The 13,090-nt window shown below is 49.0% G+C and overlaps 1 protein-coding gene across 2 annotated transcripts in view; it reads left to right on the top strand.

The window, feature by feature from the left end:
* The window catches only part of CHCHD6 (coiled-coil-helix-coiled-coil-helix domain containing 6), a 100,244-nt gene that overhangs the window by 454 nt on the left and 86,700 nt on the right, over nucleotides 1–13,090 (top strand). The gene's annotated exons all lie outside the window — the stretch shown is intronic.

Genomic DNA, 13,090 nt, shown 5'->3' with positions numbered 1-13,090 from the left:
CCCCCGCCCCCTCCCCGGTGCCAGCCCCTCCCGACGCCCCCGCCCCCTCCCCGGTGCCAGCCCCTCCCAACCCCCGCCCCCCGTTCGCTGGCCTCGAGGCCTCGTCCGTCGAGGCGCGACCTGCTCCGCTCGCGACCCCCGCACGGGGCTGTGTTCGCGCCCCCAGTTTCCCTCAAATCCGCTCCTCAGTTCTTGTGGTTGAGGTCTCACCTCAGCGTCCTTCCGTGACAAGGTTTGAAGCGCCTGCCCACCCCCGCGGCCACACACGGGTTTTTGTCGTGGCTCTCGCTCACCACTGTTTAAAACCTATGTGCAGGCTTCAGTTCTTAATTGTGCTTCCTGCCGCAGTGTCTCCGCCTTGAGGCCAAAGCTCTTGTCTGACTGCAGCCTCCCTTGGCTCACGTTTGAGTCCTCGGCCCGGGCCGTGGGCTGTGGTACCCACTTTGTGGGTATCCTGTCAGTGAATTCTCCATGGCCCTCTGAGAATTCGGCTTCTGTTGGCCCATTTTGTGGCCGGAGGACAGCTGAGGCTTGAAGTACTTCTCACGTCAAGCTTAGCAAGTTGGCACTGAGCGAGGCCGACTCCAGGAGCCCCCTTCCTCCTGCACCTGTGCCTCGCCTGTCGTGGGTGCTTTTAGACCGGTGCTGAGTGATTAAACGGAGAACCCAGTGAAGCAGGCACCACGTGTCCATGGAAGGCACTCAGCCGGGCCTTGGTGAATTCACTAATTAGGGAGGTGGCTCAGAAAAGGAAGTCAGGCACTCTGACTTCTCCAGAGATGCTCATTACCTGTGTGGCCTGGAGTGAACAGCTTTATCTTTTGAGTCTCAATCACTACATCTTTAAAAAAAAAAAAAAAAAAAAAAGGAGAAGCTGTGATAATCCTAGATGCTGCCTAGGAGAAGATGATAGGTGTGCATGTGTTTAGAAAAAGTACAGTGATTTGTGGGGTCCTCTATTCTCTGCCTAGCCTACTTAGCATTTTTGGTGCTTACTAGGTGTTATCCAGTCTTGACCTGACTTGAGGCAAAGACAAAATGGGGAGAAGATGGCTTAGCTCCTGTTGGAAGGTTAGAAGCAGACCTGAGTCAGAATTTAGAAAGATGCTCCAGGCTCTGTCTGGGCACTCGCCCACTGTTGTTACCTGGTTTGGGGATTGTTGGAAAATCTGGTCAGTCCGAGGCTTCCTAGGGAACTCCTTTAAGTTGATAGAGGAGCACCCTCTCTCTTGGGTTTTATAACAGATGGGTACATTTTAATTCTAGTTCTTTTAGCAGTTCTGAAAAGTATAAATCCTCCTTAAAACTGGAGAATCAGGCTTAGAGAGGTTAGGGAACTTCTTCAAAGTGTTACCTCTGGGACTTTAACCCAGATCTTTCCAGGACAAGCAATAGCCTTTTCTCACAACTCCAAGCTCCAACCCACGTACATCCCCAGTGATATGTAAGGCACTGTGAAAATTGTGACAGCCTCTTGCTGGCTAGGCATGGCGCTAGTACCCTGCTTATTTCTACCAGAAACTGTTTCAACTAGAGGGAGCTTTGGGCACACTCATCAGACAATGACTTGTGCAGAGGCATACAGGTGGGTGATGGCCCCAAGCTGTGAGAGCCCTTTCTTCTTTCCTCTCTTCCTCCCTCTGTTCTTTCCTCCATTCCTTCCATCTGTCCATCCATCCATCCATCCTTCTATCCACTCGTGTGCCTAGTTTGAGAGAGGGAAACCAGAGAAAGGAGGTGACGGCAGTGCAGTGGTTGGCATAAGGTTTTCACGCTAGCAAAGTGACTTGAGGTTGAAGAGTCCACCTTGTCTTTAAGCAGGTGAGTAAAAATTACTGGAATAGGTTATTGGATAAATCAAATGAGAAATTAATGTAATAGAAAGTGGATGCGAAAGAAGAAAACCTGCCTGCTCCTTCAGAGAAAGTTAAACATTTCTAAAGACCTCTTGTATTTAATCCCCCCGGCCTGGTCCTGGAAAGCCCTCTAGTTCCCTTAAAATTATGTGCCAAGGCCTTGCTAGTTTGCATACTTTAGTTGCTCAGTCATGTCTGACTCTTTGCGACCCCATGGACTGCACACTTACTAGCATTAATTTACATATTGAGTTCAAGTCCTAATTCCAAGGAAGGTAAAAAAAAACTTAATGCAAAATGCTGCAATTATATTCACCTCCATTTTTTTCTGAGCAAGCATGTGTGAAATACATACAGATGTTATTTCAGTTAGTATGTTTAATGTCATCCTCCAGTAAGAGCAGGTATGCACATGGCCAGAATGTCCTGTATGTGACTGTTCCTGGCGCCCCTCGCATACCCATCTTAGGTGACTCAGTTAAAGTTGGTTGCATGTCAGCATGTTCAGTTCAGTTTGGTTCAGTCCCTCAGTCATGTCCGGCTCTTTGCGACCCCATGGACTGCAGCACACCAGGCTTCCCTGTCCATCACCAACTTCCAGAGCTTGCTCAAACTCATGTCCATCGAGTTGGTGATGCCATCCAACCATCTCATCCTCTGTCGTCCCCTTCTCCTCCTGCTCTCAATCTTTCCCAGCATCAGGATCTTTTCCAATGAGTCAGTTCTTCACATCAGGTGGCTAGAGTTTCAGCTTCAGCATCAGTCCTTCCAGTGAATATTCAGGACTGATTTCCTTTAGGATACACTGGTTGGATCTCCTTGCAGTCCAAGTGACTCTCAAGAGTCTTTTCCAATACCACAGTTCAAAAGCATCAGTTCTTCCACACTCAACTTTCTTTATGGTCCAATGCTCACATTCATACATAACTCCTGGAAAAATCATAGCTTTGACTAGATGGAACTTTGTCAACAAAGTAATGTCTTTGCTTTTTAACATGCTGTCTAGATTGGTCATAGCTTTACTTCAAGGAACAAATGGCTTAATTTCATGGCTGCAGTCACCATCTGCAGTGATTTTGGAACCCAAGAAAGTAAAGTCTGTCACTGTTTCCGTTGTTGCCCCATCTATTTGCCATGAAGGGATGGGACTGGATACCATGATCTTAGTTTATTGAATGTTGAGTTTTAGGCCAGATTTTTCACCCTCTTTCACTTTCATCAAGAGGCTTTTTAGTTCCTCTTTGCTTTCTGCCATAAGGGTGGTCTCATCTGCATATCTGAGATTATTGCTATTTCAGTCTTGATTCCAGCTTGTGCTTCTTCCAGCCTGGCATTTTGCATGATGTACTCTGCATAGATGTTAAATAAGCAGGGTGATAATATACGGCCTTGACATACACCTTTCCCAGTTTGGAACCAGTCTGTTCCATGTCTGGTTCTAACGGTTGCTTCTTGACCTGCATATTTCTCAGGAGGCAGGTAAGGTGGTCTGGTATTCTCATCTCTTTAGGAATGTTTCACAGTTTGGTGTGATCCACACAGTCAAAGACTTTGGTGTAGTCAATAAAGCAAAAGTAGATGTTTTTCTGGAACTCTCTTGCTTTTTCTATGATCCAGGAGATGTTGGCAATTTGATCTCTGGTTCCTCTGCCTTTTCTAAATCCAGCTTGAATATCTGGAAGTTCTCAGTTCATGTACTTTTGAAGCCTGGCTTGGTGAATTTTAAGCACTACTTTACTAGCATGTGAGATGAGTACAATTGTGCCATAGTTTGAACATTATTTTTGGCATTGCCTTTCTTTGGAATTGCAATGAAAACTGACCTTTTCCAGTCCTGTGGCCACTGCTGAGTTTTCCAAATTTGCTGGCATATTGAGTGCAGCACTTTCACAGCATCATCTTTTAGGATTTGAAATAGCTCAAGCTGGAATTCCATCACCTCCACTAGCTTTGTTCATAGTGATGCTTCCTAAGGCCCACTTGACTTCACCCAAAATGTCTGGATATCTCCTCCTGGAGATCTGGCTCTAGGTGAGTGATCACACGATTGTGGTTATCTGGGTCATTAAGATCTTTTTTGTATAGCTCTGTGTTTTCTTGTCAGCCCGTAACTCTTCCAACCAGTTGACCCCCTATCCCCTGCCCAAGTCACTCCCCAAGGCTGCTGCTCTAGCGGTGTCTCCAGGCTCCTTTCACCCTCAGAGCTACACCATCTTCACCATCATTCAGTGCTCCAGGAGGCAGGTCTGGAGCACTGCTGAGGGGAAGACCGGAGGAGGTAGTGAGACATGAGGGACAGCCCCCATGTGCCCACACCGGAGGCCATGTGCCCTCCACACAGGCTTGGGTACCACACTTACCCACCACCTCAGCAAGTGCTCACTGTGAACTGGGCCTAGCCTGGCAGAGACAACAGGGGACAAAGCACAAGGTCTGTCCCTATGGAGACCTCAGTGCAGGATGAGGAACTAAGAGAAAGAAAAAAGAAGAAGAAAAAGAAAAACTCCCTGCAAGGGCCATGAAGGAAATAAAAAGGATAAGAGCGATGGGGCTTCCTGGTGGGCTGGTCAGACAGCTCCTCAGAGGAGGTGACGGTGATGATGGGCCTGGGCCAGCAGGGAGAGGACTGTCTGTTCCGAGTTGAGTGGTTTCAGGGTGCTGTGTCATCTGGTCCCCAGGCTGACCCTGTGAGATCTCACCCCTGTGTCAGAGGTGTGGGAGCAGGTTCAAGGAGGGGAAGGAGCCCCTGGTTACAACAAAGTTGTGGTAGAGCTGGAAGCTCAGACTTTCCAGCTCCGTAGCCTGTGTGCTGGCAGCCGCACGGTTGGGATGGTGGAGAGAGGTGGCCAGGTGATGAGGCTGGACAGGTGATGCAAGGCTCTTTACACTTTACTCTTGATGCAACATGGTGGTTCTCTAAACAGGTGGAGCTTTGGAAAGATTTTATCTGAAGATGGTTTTTAAAAAAATGGCTTTGCTGCAATTTATTTTACATATCAAATTCACCATTTCAGTGTTTTTTGTTAAGCAAATTTACAGAGTTGAACAATTGTCACAATGGAATTTTAGAACATTACAAAGCCTAAAAAGGTCCCTAATACCTATTTGTGGTCACTCCCCGTTCCCACTACCCGCACCATGTAACCACTAAGCCTTCTGCCTCTGTTTTTTTTTTTTTTTTTTTTGCCTTTTCAGGATATTTCATATAAATACATCATAGATATTTCATGTCTAGTTCCCTTCACTGAGAACAATGGTCTTGGTGTTGCTTCCTCGGCATTGTGTGTCTTAGAAATTCCTTTTTATTGCCAAATGGCATTTCATATGGACTCTCTGGGTTTTATTTATTCAGTCAAATAATGATGGCATTTGAGTTGTTTCTAATTCTTGACTGTTTTGAATAATATTGCTGTGAACATTTGTGTATATGTTTTTTTGTGAACATAACATTTTCATTTCTCTTGGATAAATAACCTAAGAGTAGAATTGCTGCGTCACTCTGTTTTTAAATTTGGTAAATTATTAGGTTTAACTTTTTAAGAAACTGTCAAACTATTTTCTAAAGTGACTCTGCTGTTTTACATTTCCCCCAGCAGTGTATGAGATTCCAGTTTCTCCGTATCCTCACCAACCCTTGTTACGATCTTTTTGTTTATAGCAATTCTAGTTGAGTGTGAAATGGTATCTCGTTGTTTGAATTTGCATTTTCCTAATAACTAATCATGTTGGATGTTTTTTCTTGTGCTTATTTTCCACTCACATATTTTTGGGGTGAAATGTGTATTCAAATCTTTTACCCACTTTTAATAGCTTTTAATGGGGTTATTTATCTTTATTATTGAGTTGCAAGATTTCTTTATTTCTTGGTTACAAGCCCTTTATGATGTTATGATTTGCAGATATTTTCTCCCAAGCTGTGGTTTGTCTTTTGATTTTCTTAATGGTGTCTTTGAAGTGCAAATATTTGTAGTTTTGATGCGCTTTAGTTTATTAATGTTTTTCTTTGAGTGGTTGGACTTTGGTGTCATATCCCAGAAATCTTTGCCTAACCCAAGGCTGTGGAAATTTTCGCTGGTGTTTTCTTCTACGAGGTTTATAGTTTTGGCTTTTACATTTATCCATTTTTCGTTAAATTTTGTGGGTGTTGTGAAGTAAGGCTGTAAGTCAGGTGTTGGCAGTTTTTCTGTAGATGACCAGGAAGTAAATACTTTGTGTTTTGCTGAGCAGAAAGTCTTTATCACTGTTACTCAACTCTGCCGCTTTATGGTGAGAGCAGCTACAGGTAGTATGTAAATGAGTGGGTGTGGCTGATCCATAAACTGCATTTATAAAATCAGGCTTTGAGTTGGATTTGGCTTAAGCCCCTGAGCATGTTGAGCTCTGTCAGTCTTTTTTTTTTTTGTATGAAATACTTAATTTTTCCAGCTCCATTTGTTGAAAAGACTACCCTTTCCCCATCTGAATTATCTTGGGACCTTGGTGAACATCAGTTGACCGTAAAAATAAGGGTTCAGAATTTATATCTTGACTCTCAATCCTGTTTAAATTCCACTGCTCTGTATGCTATATGTCTATCTTTTTGCCAGTACAAAACTGTCATGATTATTGAAGCTTTGTGGGAAGTTTCAAAATAGGGAAGCATAAGACTCCAATTTTGTTCCTTTTTTCCCCACGATTGTTTGGCTGTTTTAAGTCCTTTGCATGTCCACACATATATTAAGATCAATTTGTCAGCTTCTCTAAAAAGTTTGTTGGGATTTTGGTGGGGTTTGTGTTGAATCTATAAGATTATGTTGGGAGAATTGTCACTTTAACAATATGGAGTCTTCTAGTCTGTGAAGATGAAATCTCTTTTTCTTTATTTAGATCTTTTAAAGTTTTTCTCAGTGGTGTTTTATACTTTCAGTGTATAAGGCTTGCATTTCTTTAAAAATTATTCCCAAGCATTTTATTCTTTATGATGCTATTATGAGTGGAATTGTTTCCTTAATTTTATTTGTGAATTCTTCACTGCTAGCATATGGAAATGCATTTCATTTTCATACATTGATCTTGTGTCCAGCACCTTTGCTGAACTCATTCATTAGCTCTAATAGGGTTTTCTGGTGTGTGTGTGTGTGTGTGTGTGTGTGTGTGTGTGTGTGTGTGTGTGTATTCCCTAGGGTTTATGTAGGTACGATCATGATGCCTGCAAAATGAAGACAGTTTAACTTCTTCCTTTTCTGTCTGGATGCCCTTACTTTCTTTTTCATGCCTTGTTGTGTTGGCCAGAATGTCCACTACAGTATTGAGTAGAAGTGGTGAGCACGCATGTCTTGCTGCTGAATTCAGGGAGAAAACATTGTCTTATGCCACTGAATATGTTAGCTGTACACTTTTCATAGTTACTCTTTATCAGATTGGCGGTTTTATCTTTTAATATTCTCCACCACCCCTTCCTCTGCGTCCTTATAGCCTGTTTTTCTTCCGTAAGCTTGGGGAGTGCAGACTGCCTTGCTCACTAGCTCCCGGATCATTAGTATGCGCGTGTTACATTGTGTGGTTGGATTGGCGACTTGAGGATCATTTTCATCCAAGCTGGCGACCTGTAACCTGAGACCCTTACTCTTCTGCTTTTCACTCTTTCAAGGCTTCACTCTTTCCTCACATGTGCAGCAGACTTCCTTTTCCACCCTGCCATTGCCCAGTGACATGCATCTCGAATGTCTCGGTGCGATCGTCAGCACTCCTGACTGTGTCATGTTACATCACATCCTTTGGTTTAGCACCTGTTAGGATTAGCGTGGAGAACAGGAGAGGCCAGGGGACCTGGCCTGGAGCCTGACTCCCGGGGGGCCACATCTCCCTCTTTACGTGCGGGGCAGGGCTGTGCTCAGCACAGGTGCCTCACTGGCTTGATCGTGAGTCCTCCCCACTCTTGCCCGGCTCAGCGCTGACCATTGGTGAGTTCTGTGGATGGCTCACAACAGGAAACACCGACTAAGACAGCCGGGAGTCGAATAACCCAGTTCCCCCCAGCTTTGCTGCGAGCACACGTGTGCTCACATCTGGGTGTGGAGTCTGGCAATGTGGCTTGGGTGCTGGTCCCAGGCCGGACACTTTCCGGGTGGGTTCTCCTCGATGCTCCCAGAGCACCACATCTCCTGGTGCTGAGGTCTCTGGACACAAAGGAGCTGATTCTGTGGGGCGCAGAGCACTTTTGGGCCCTCCCCCACACCCCAGCTGCTGAGGACGAGGGTCGTTCTACAGGTGGGATGGTGCCCTTGTTCCTCGGCTTGGGCTCCCAGACTCGCTGTGTGTGGGCACAGCGGAGCTGGCGATCAGGGCACCTCTGGCCGTCCTGTAAGGTCCTCTGGGTAGTACCGTGGTGTAACCAGTAATGAATTTACATGGTGTGAGCACCCAGGTGACTTTCGGGTGTGTACCTCATGGAAGGTGAAATTCCATGCTGACACCTGTGAGTGTGCTGAGCACTGCTGAAGATCTTCCTGGGTCAACGGTCAATTAATGTAAACATAAGGGGGCTGTCCGCTTTGGCTCCTATAGGCTCATCTCAAGTCCACTTGCTCTCTGGACCCCGCAGGTTCCCCCCTGGAGGGAGGTCACTGTGCGTCTCCTGCAGCCCCCCTGGTTTCCAGGATCCCACTGCTGTCCGTGCAAAGCGTTTCCTGTTCAGCCCTCCTTCCTTCCTGCACCCCGCCCTGGCCACCTCCTTCGTCCTTGCTTATGAGCTCTTGGTGACTGGATTCTAAAGCCAGCCCAGAGCTGTCCCGACGCTGCTGCGGGGCTCCCTGCGGTTCCCCCGGGCTCACGTGTCCCCCTGCCCCTCCGGAACGCGTCATGTTCCTCATGTATGAAGCTCCATCCAGCCGGTCCTCACCCAGAGGCTGGGTGCACTTTTGCTCTACGTCCAGTGACAACTCTTGCGTCTTCCCTTCCAGCTGCTTCTGTTTTACCCTCTCCTTTTCCCCCTCAGGAACACTTGATCTCCCTCCTTCCCCTGCATCTCTGATAAATTGTTCTTTCTCCCAACAGGCTTGCCTCCCACAAATCTGTCCTTGCTGGTGCTAGCAGGGTCATGTGTTTTGAAAAGGTAAATTTTACTTCTGAGCAGGTATCAGGCAATGGTGATAGAATCCAGACTGTCGCAATGGAGGTTCCTTCCTTGCGGGTCTAGCGGCCTTGCTCTCAGAGGCAGCCCCACCAGCTGCTGGGTCAGTGATCATCCCAGGGTTGATGCTAAGGATGCAGCCCGCTTCCATCTCATTCTTAGGTGCTTCCCGCTGCCTCCAGCGGTTCCCAGGCCTGACTCCCGGGGCCCTGTGTGTGCTGGCATCACTTTCTCCTGTCGTCGCCCGTCCCTTGGGGAGGATCTGTGCTCCTGCCCTGCCGTTTCACGCTTCTGTGCTCCTCTGTCTGTAGGACTTGCCCCCATCCTTGGGGAATTTCTTCCTTGGGCTCAGGACCTGTTCACAGGTTCCCTCTGCACTGTCAGAGGTCACCATCCCAGGTCCTGCAGGCTCTGCTCCGGGGGGAGGGAGCTCTGCTTCTGGTCTCTGGCTCCAGCATGGGACCTGGAGCCAGGCTCACAGGCAGGACCCTTGGACAAGGCTTTAAGCCCCTGGATCCTTACTTCTTGAATGAAACCATCAGCCCAGGAACTTCAAGGTATTCACAACATTTTGAAACTTGGAGGCTTTGCATCAATTCACTTTTTAGTTCTTTGGGGTAAACATCAAAAGACTGGTCTGCATTTCCTTGTGGCAACCCTTGGCTAGAGCTGTGAGGTCGCTGCCCTCCCTGGGGCCTTGCTCTCACCGCTGTCCCCGCCCCGCTGTACTGCCAGGCCTCCTCAAATCTGTTTTTGTCACCTGCAGGGCCCCTGGGGTGCTGGCAGTCACCGCCCTCCAGGACTCTTCTTGTCCAGACACTTGGGTTTAATCTGTGGATCTAATTTCAGCTCACAGAAAACTGAAGGACTAGCCAACAAAATCTCCACGGCAACCGCTGCAGCAAAGCGGAGGCATCTTCTTAGAGTCGCAGGAGGGCAGCGCCACCTGGGGCTGGATGTGGGCCCCAGGAGCCGCCGACAGACTGGCCTTGTTTGGAGCCCGTGCGGTGCTCGGCCTGCTCGCAGGAGCCGTGGGCCAGGGAAGGAGGGCACGGCAGGTGGTGCCCAGAGGGTCCTCGGAAGACAGTGCGTGAACGGCCCCGGCGTGAAGGCCCCCACCCCGCGTCCTGCGTGAGGCTGTGCAGATGTCACCTGGGGCACCCAGAGCCTTGCTTGACGCGAAGAACAGTGCTTGGAAAGCGGCCTCCTCGCAGCCGCCTCTCACACAGTCTAGAGGGGTCGCTTTCTCAGACTAAAAGCTGTTGATTTTCATGTTGATGTTTTCCTAATTAAGTACGCCGTTGGTGAACACAGGTGTACTCCGCCTTCCACCGCCTTCCCTGGGCTCAGTAAAGCACCGTCCGCGGCAGGAGAGGTGGCTTGCAGGCCTTCTCCTCCTGGGACCCGCCGTGCTGTGTGAGCTGACTTGTCTGCTCACCGCGGCCCGGCTCCCCGTGGCTGCCCTCACCGAGCGCCCCTGAGGGCCCGGCTCTGCCTGTGGCCTCTGTGCAGAGGCCCATCTATGCTGCTCTGGGGCAGCTGTGTCACCACCAGGCGTGCACGCCTTCGTCTGTTTAGTGGGGTGGGCCGGGCCAGGAGCCTGGCAGGTGGAGGTGCCCACTGCCTGGGCCAGGCTGATTACATCCCTGTCTTTCAGGGGAGCCCCTGGCACCTGCCGGGTCAAGTTCCTCCCACAGCTGGGAGCTGCCACCCCTTCCAGACTGTGGGGATTTCTCATCCTCTCTCTAGTCTGCCTGGTGCTCTGAGGCCGTGGCGTCCCTAATTTCTTGCCCCAGATTTGCCACTCTCTGTGGCATTTTCCCATGGATAGAAGCTGCTGGGCTGGACTAAGGACGTGCACACACAGTGGTTCTGTGCTCAGTGAGGACGCACCCTCTCCAGCGAGGGGGAGTCACCTGCCTCTCACCCGTTGAAGGCTGTGGGATGCATCTGTGTTCACAGGCCAGCAGTTGCCGCCTTCCTGAACCCTTCCAGGTCCTCCCAAGCCTCCATGACGTGCCGCCTCCCTGTTTCTGTAGGAACGAGGCCCCGCTGTGTGCTCCGTGCTGTGGGTCATCCCGCTCTGCACCTGTGTCCAGCCAGGTGTGCGGTCTCTTCACCGTGGGCCTTGGGGCTGCCCTGTGTGGCTCAGCGTGTGACCGCCCACACCGTGAGTTACTGCCGTGCTACAGATGGGTACACAGAGCAGACAGGGTTCCCTGCCCGAGGTCAGGTTGCTAGTGGTCGCTTGGTTGGGTTCTGACCCAGGCCCATCTGGCCCCGCAGCCCCTGTCCTCGCCCTACACCAGCCGCTTCAGTGTGCCAGGCCCCATTTCTGGGTGTGGAAGAGGAAGCTTCCAGAAGGGGGGAGTGGGTCAGGGCCCCACAGCTAGGTGTGGGCGGGCTCCTCCTTCCCAGCCCTGCTCGGGGTTGGGCCCTCTGCCCCCTGACCGCACCCAGCTCCCCGTGACCAGCTCCGATGGCACAGTGATTGGTGGGCCTCAGGCACCGAGTCCCCAGACCTGTCTGCTCTGGGGCCTCCATTCTGGTTCTCATGGTGCAGGGAGCACTGCCCAGATGGTGTTTATTCTCGCATGACTACTGTGTGTGTGTCTGTGTGTATTTGTTGATTAAAAATATTCCTTGCTTTATTTTGCAGCAACATTAAAAAATATTACAAATCTCCTCCTGCCACTGAGAAGCTTGCCAATGTTTTCCTTAACCCCTCGCTCACCAGGTGGTGCAATTTGGTGGGTCCCCCTGGGGGCCTGGCGTGAGGAAACCAGAGCCCACCTCCCCTGTGCAGAGCTCCCCCACCCGCCACAGCCTCCCTTGCTCCCCGGTTCAGTGGGCTTTAGATCTTGGTCTTCCTCTCCGGCCTGGTCATCTGGTCCACCTCCTCCTAACATGGCTTCCATCAGGCACTCAGACAGGCCGGACTTGGTTCCTCTCAGAGGTCTGCACTCATCCCTCTGCTCGGGATTAGATCTTTTTTCCCTGATTCTTAAGACGTGAGCTTGGCAGGCCTCCTCATTTCAGGGCAGGGGGTCCCCCTTAGTGCTGTCTCTCCTCTGAGGGGTCTTCCCACCATCCCCATGCGTGCCCGGCCCTGCAGGACTGTATTTTATTCTTTCTCAGCACTCACCACTCACATGCTTCTTGAATTTTAACGACATGTTAGTTTTGAAATAGAGATGTCAAATACTATGTGAGAAAACCCATCTCTTACCCTTTTCTGTCTGTCAGCCCCTGTTTCTGCCTTCACCCAACCCCGAGGCAGCTTGCCTCCTTTCATCTCTGGAGAGTTGCCTGTGCTGCGTATTTCACACAAGTAGGGTGTACCGTGTGCGGACTCCTTCACTAAGCGTGATGCTCTCAGGTCATCATGCTGTGGCCTGTGTGAATTCTTCATCCCTTTTTGTGGCTGATACTCCATTATTTTTACTCATCCCCCATGCCAGTTGATGGACGTGTGAGTTTTTTTCCACCTTTGCCTGTTACGGATGATGCTAATGTAAACTCACAGGTGCAGATGAGTGTGAACATGAATTTGCATTTCTCTTGAGCGAGTACCAGGAGTGGAACTGCCAGGTCTATTGGTGACGCTGTGTTAAACTTTCGAGGAACTTGCAGACTGGTTTCCATGGTGACGGCACCATTTATTTGCCACCAGCAGGGTATTGGAGTTCTGACTTGTGCATGTCCTGGTCGACACTTGCTACTACCTGACTTTTTTGATTATGGATATTGTAGTGGGTGTGAAGTGATGTCTCCTTGTGGTTTGAACTTGCGTATCTCTTTTGACTAAGGATATTGAGCACCCTTGCATTTGGTTTTAGCCATTTGTGTATGTTCTTTAAGGACATGATCTTTCAGAGTCATTGCCTATTGTTTAATTCGATTATTTTTCTTTGTATCGTTGAGTTGTAGGAGTTCTTTTTATATTCTAGGTACATATCCTTGTCAGATGTATGATTTGCAAATTCTGTGTATTGTCCCTGAATTTGCTTCACTGTGTCCTTTGAAAAACAAAACGCTTTAATTTGTGAGGTTCAATATATTTGTTTTCTCTTTGATTGCTCCTGCTGTTAGTGTCCTATCTACAAAATCACTGCCAAAGCCA

The sequence above is a fragment of the Bos javanicus genome, chromosome 22 (genome assembly GCF_032452875.1).
Source record: "Bos javanicus breed banteng chromosome 22, ARS-OSU_banteng_1.0, whole genome shotgun sequence".
NCBI classification, from domain to species: domain Eukaryota; kingdom Metazoa; phylum Chordata; class Mammalia; order Artiodactyla; family Bovidae; genus Bos; species Bos javanicus.
The sequence above is the reverse complement of the archived record's forward strand: the minus strand, read 5'-3'. Positions and strand labels throughout refer to the sequence as shown.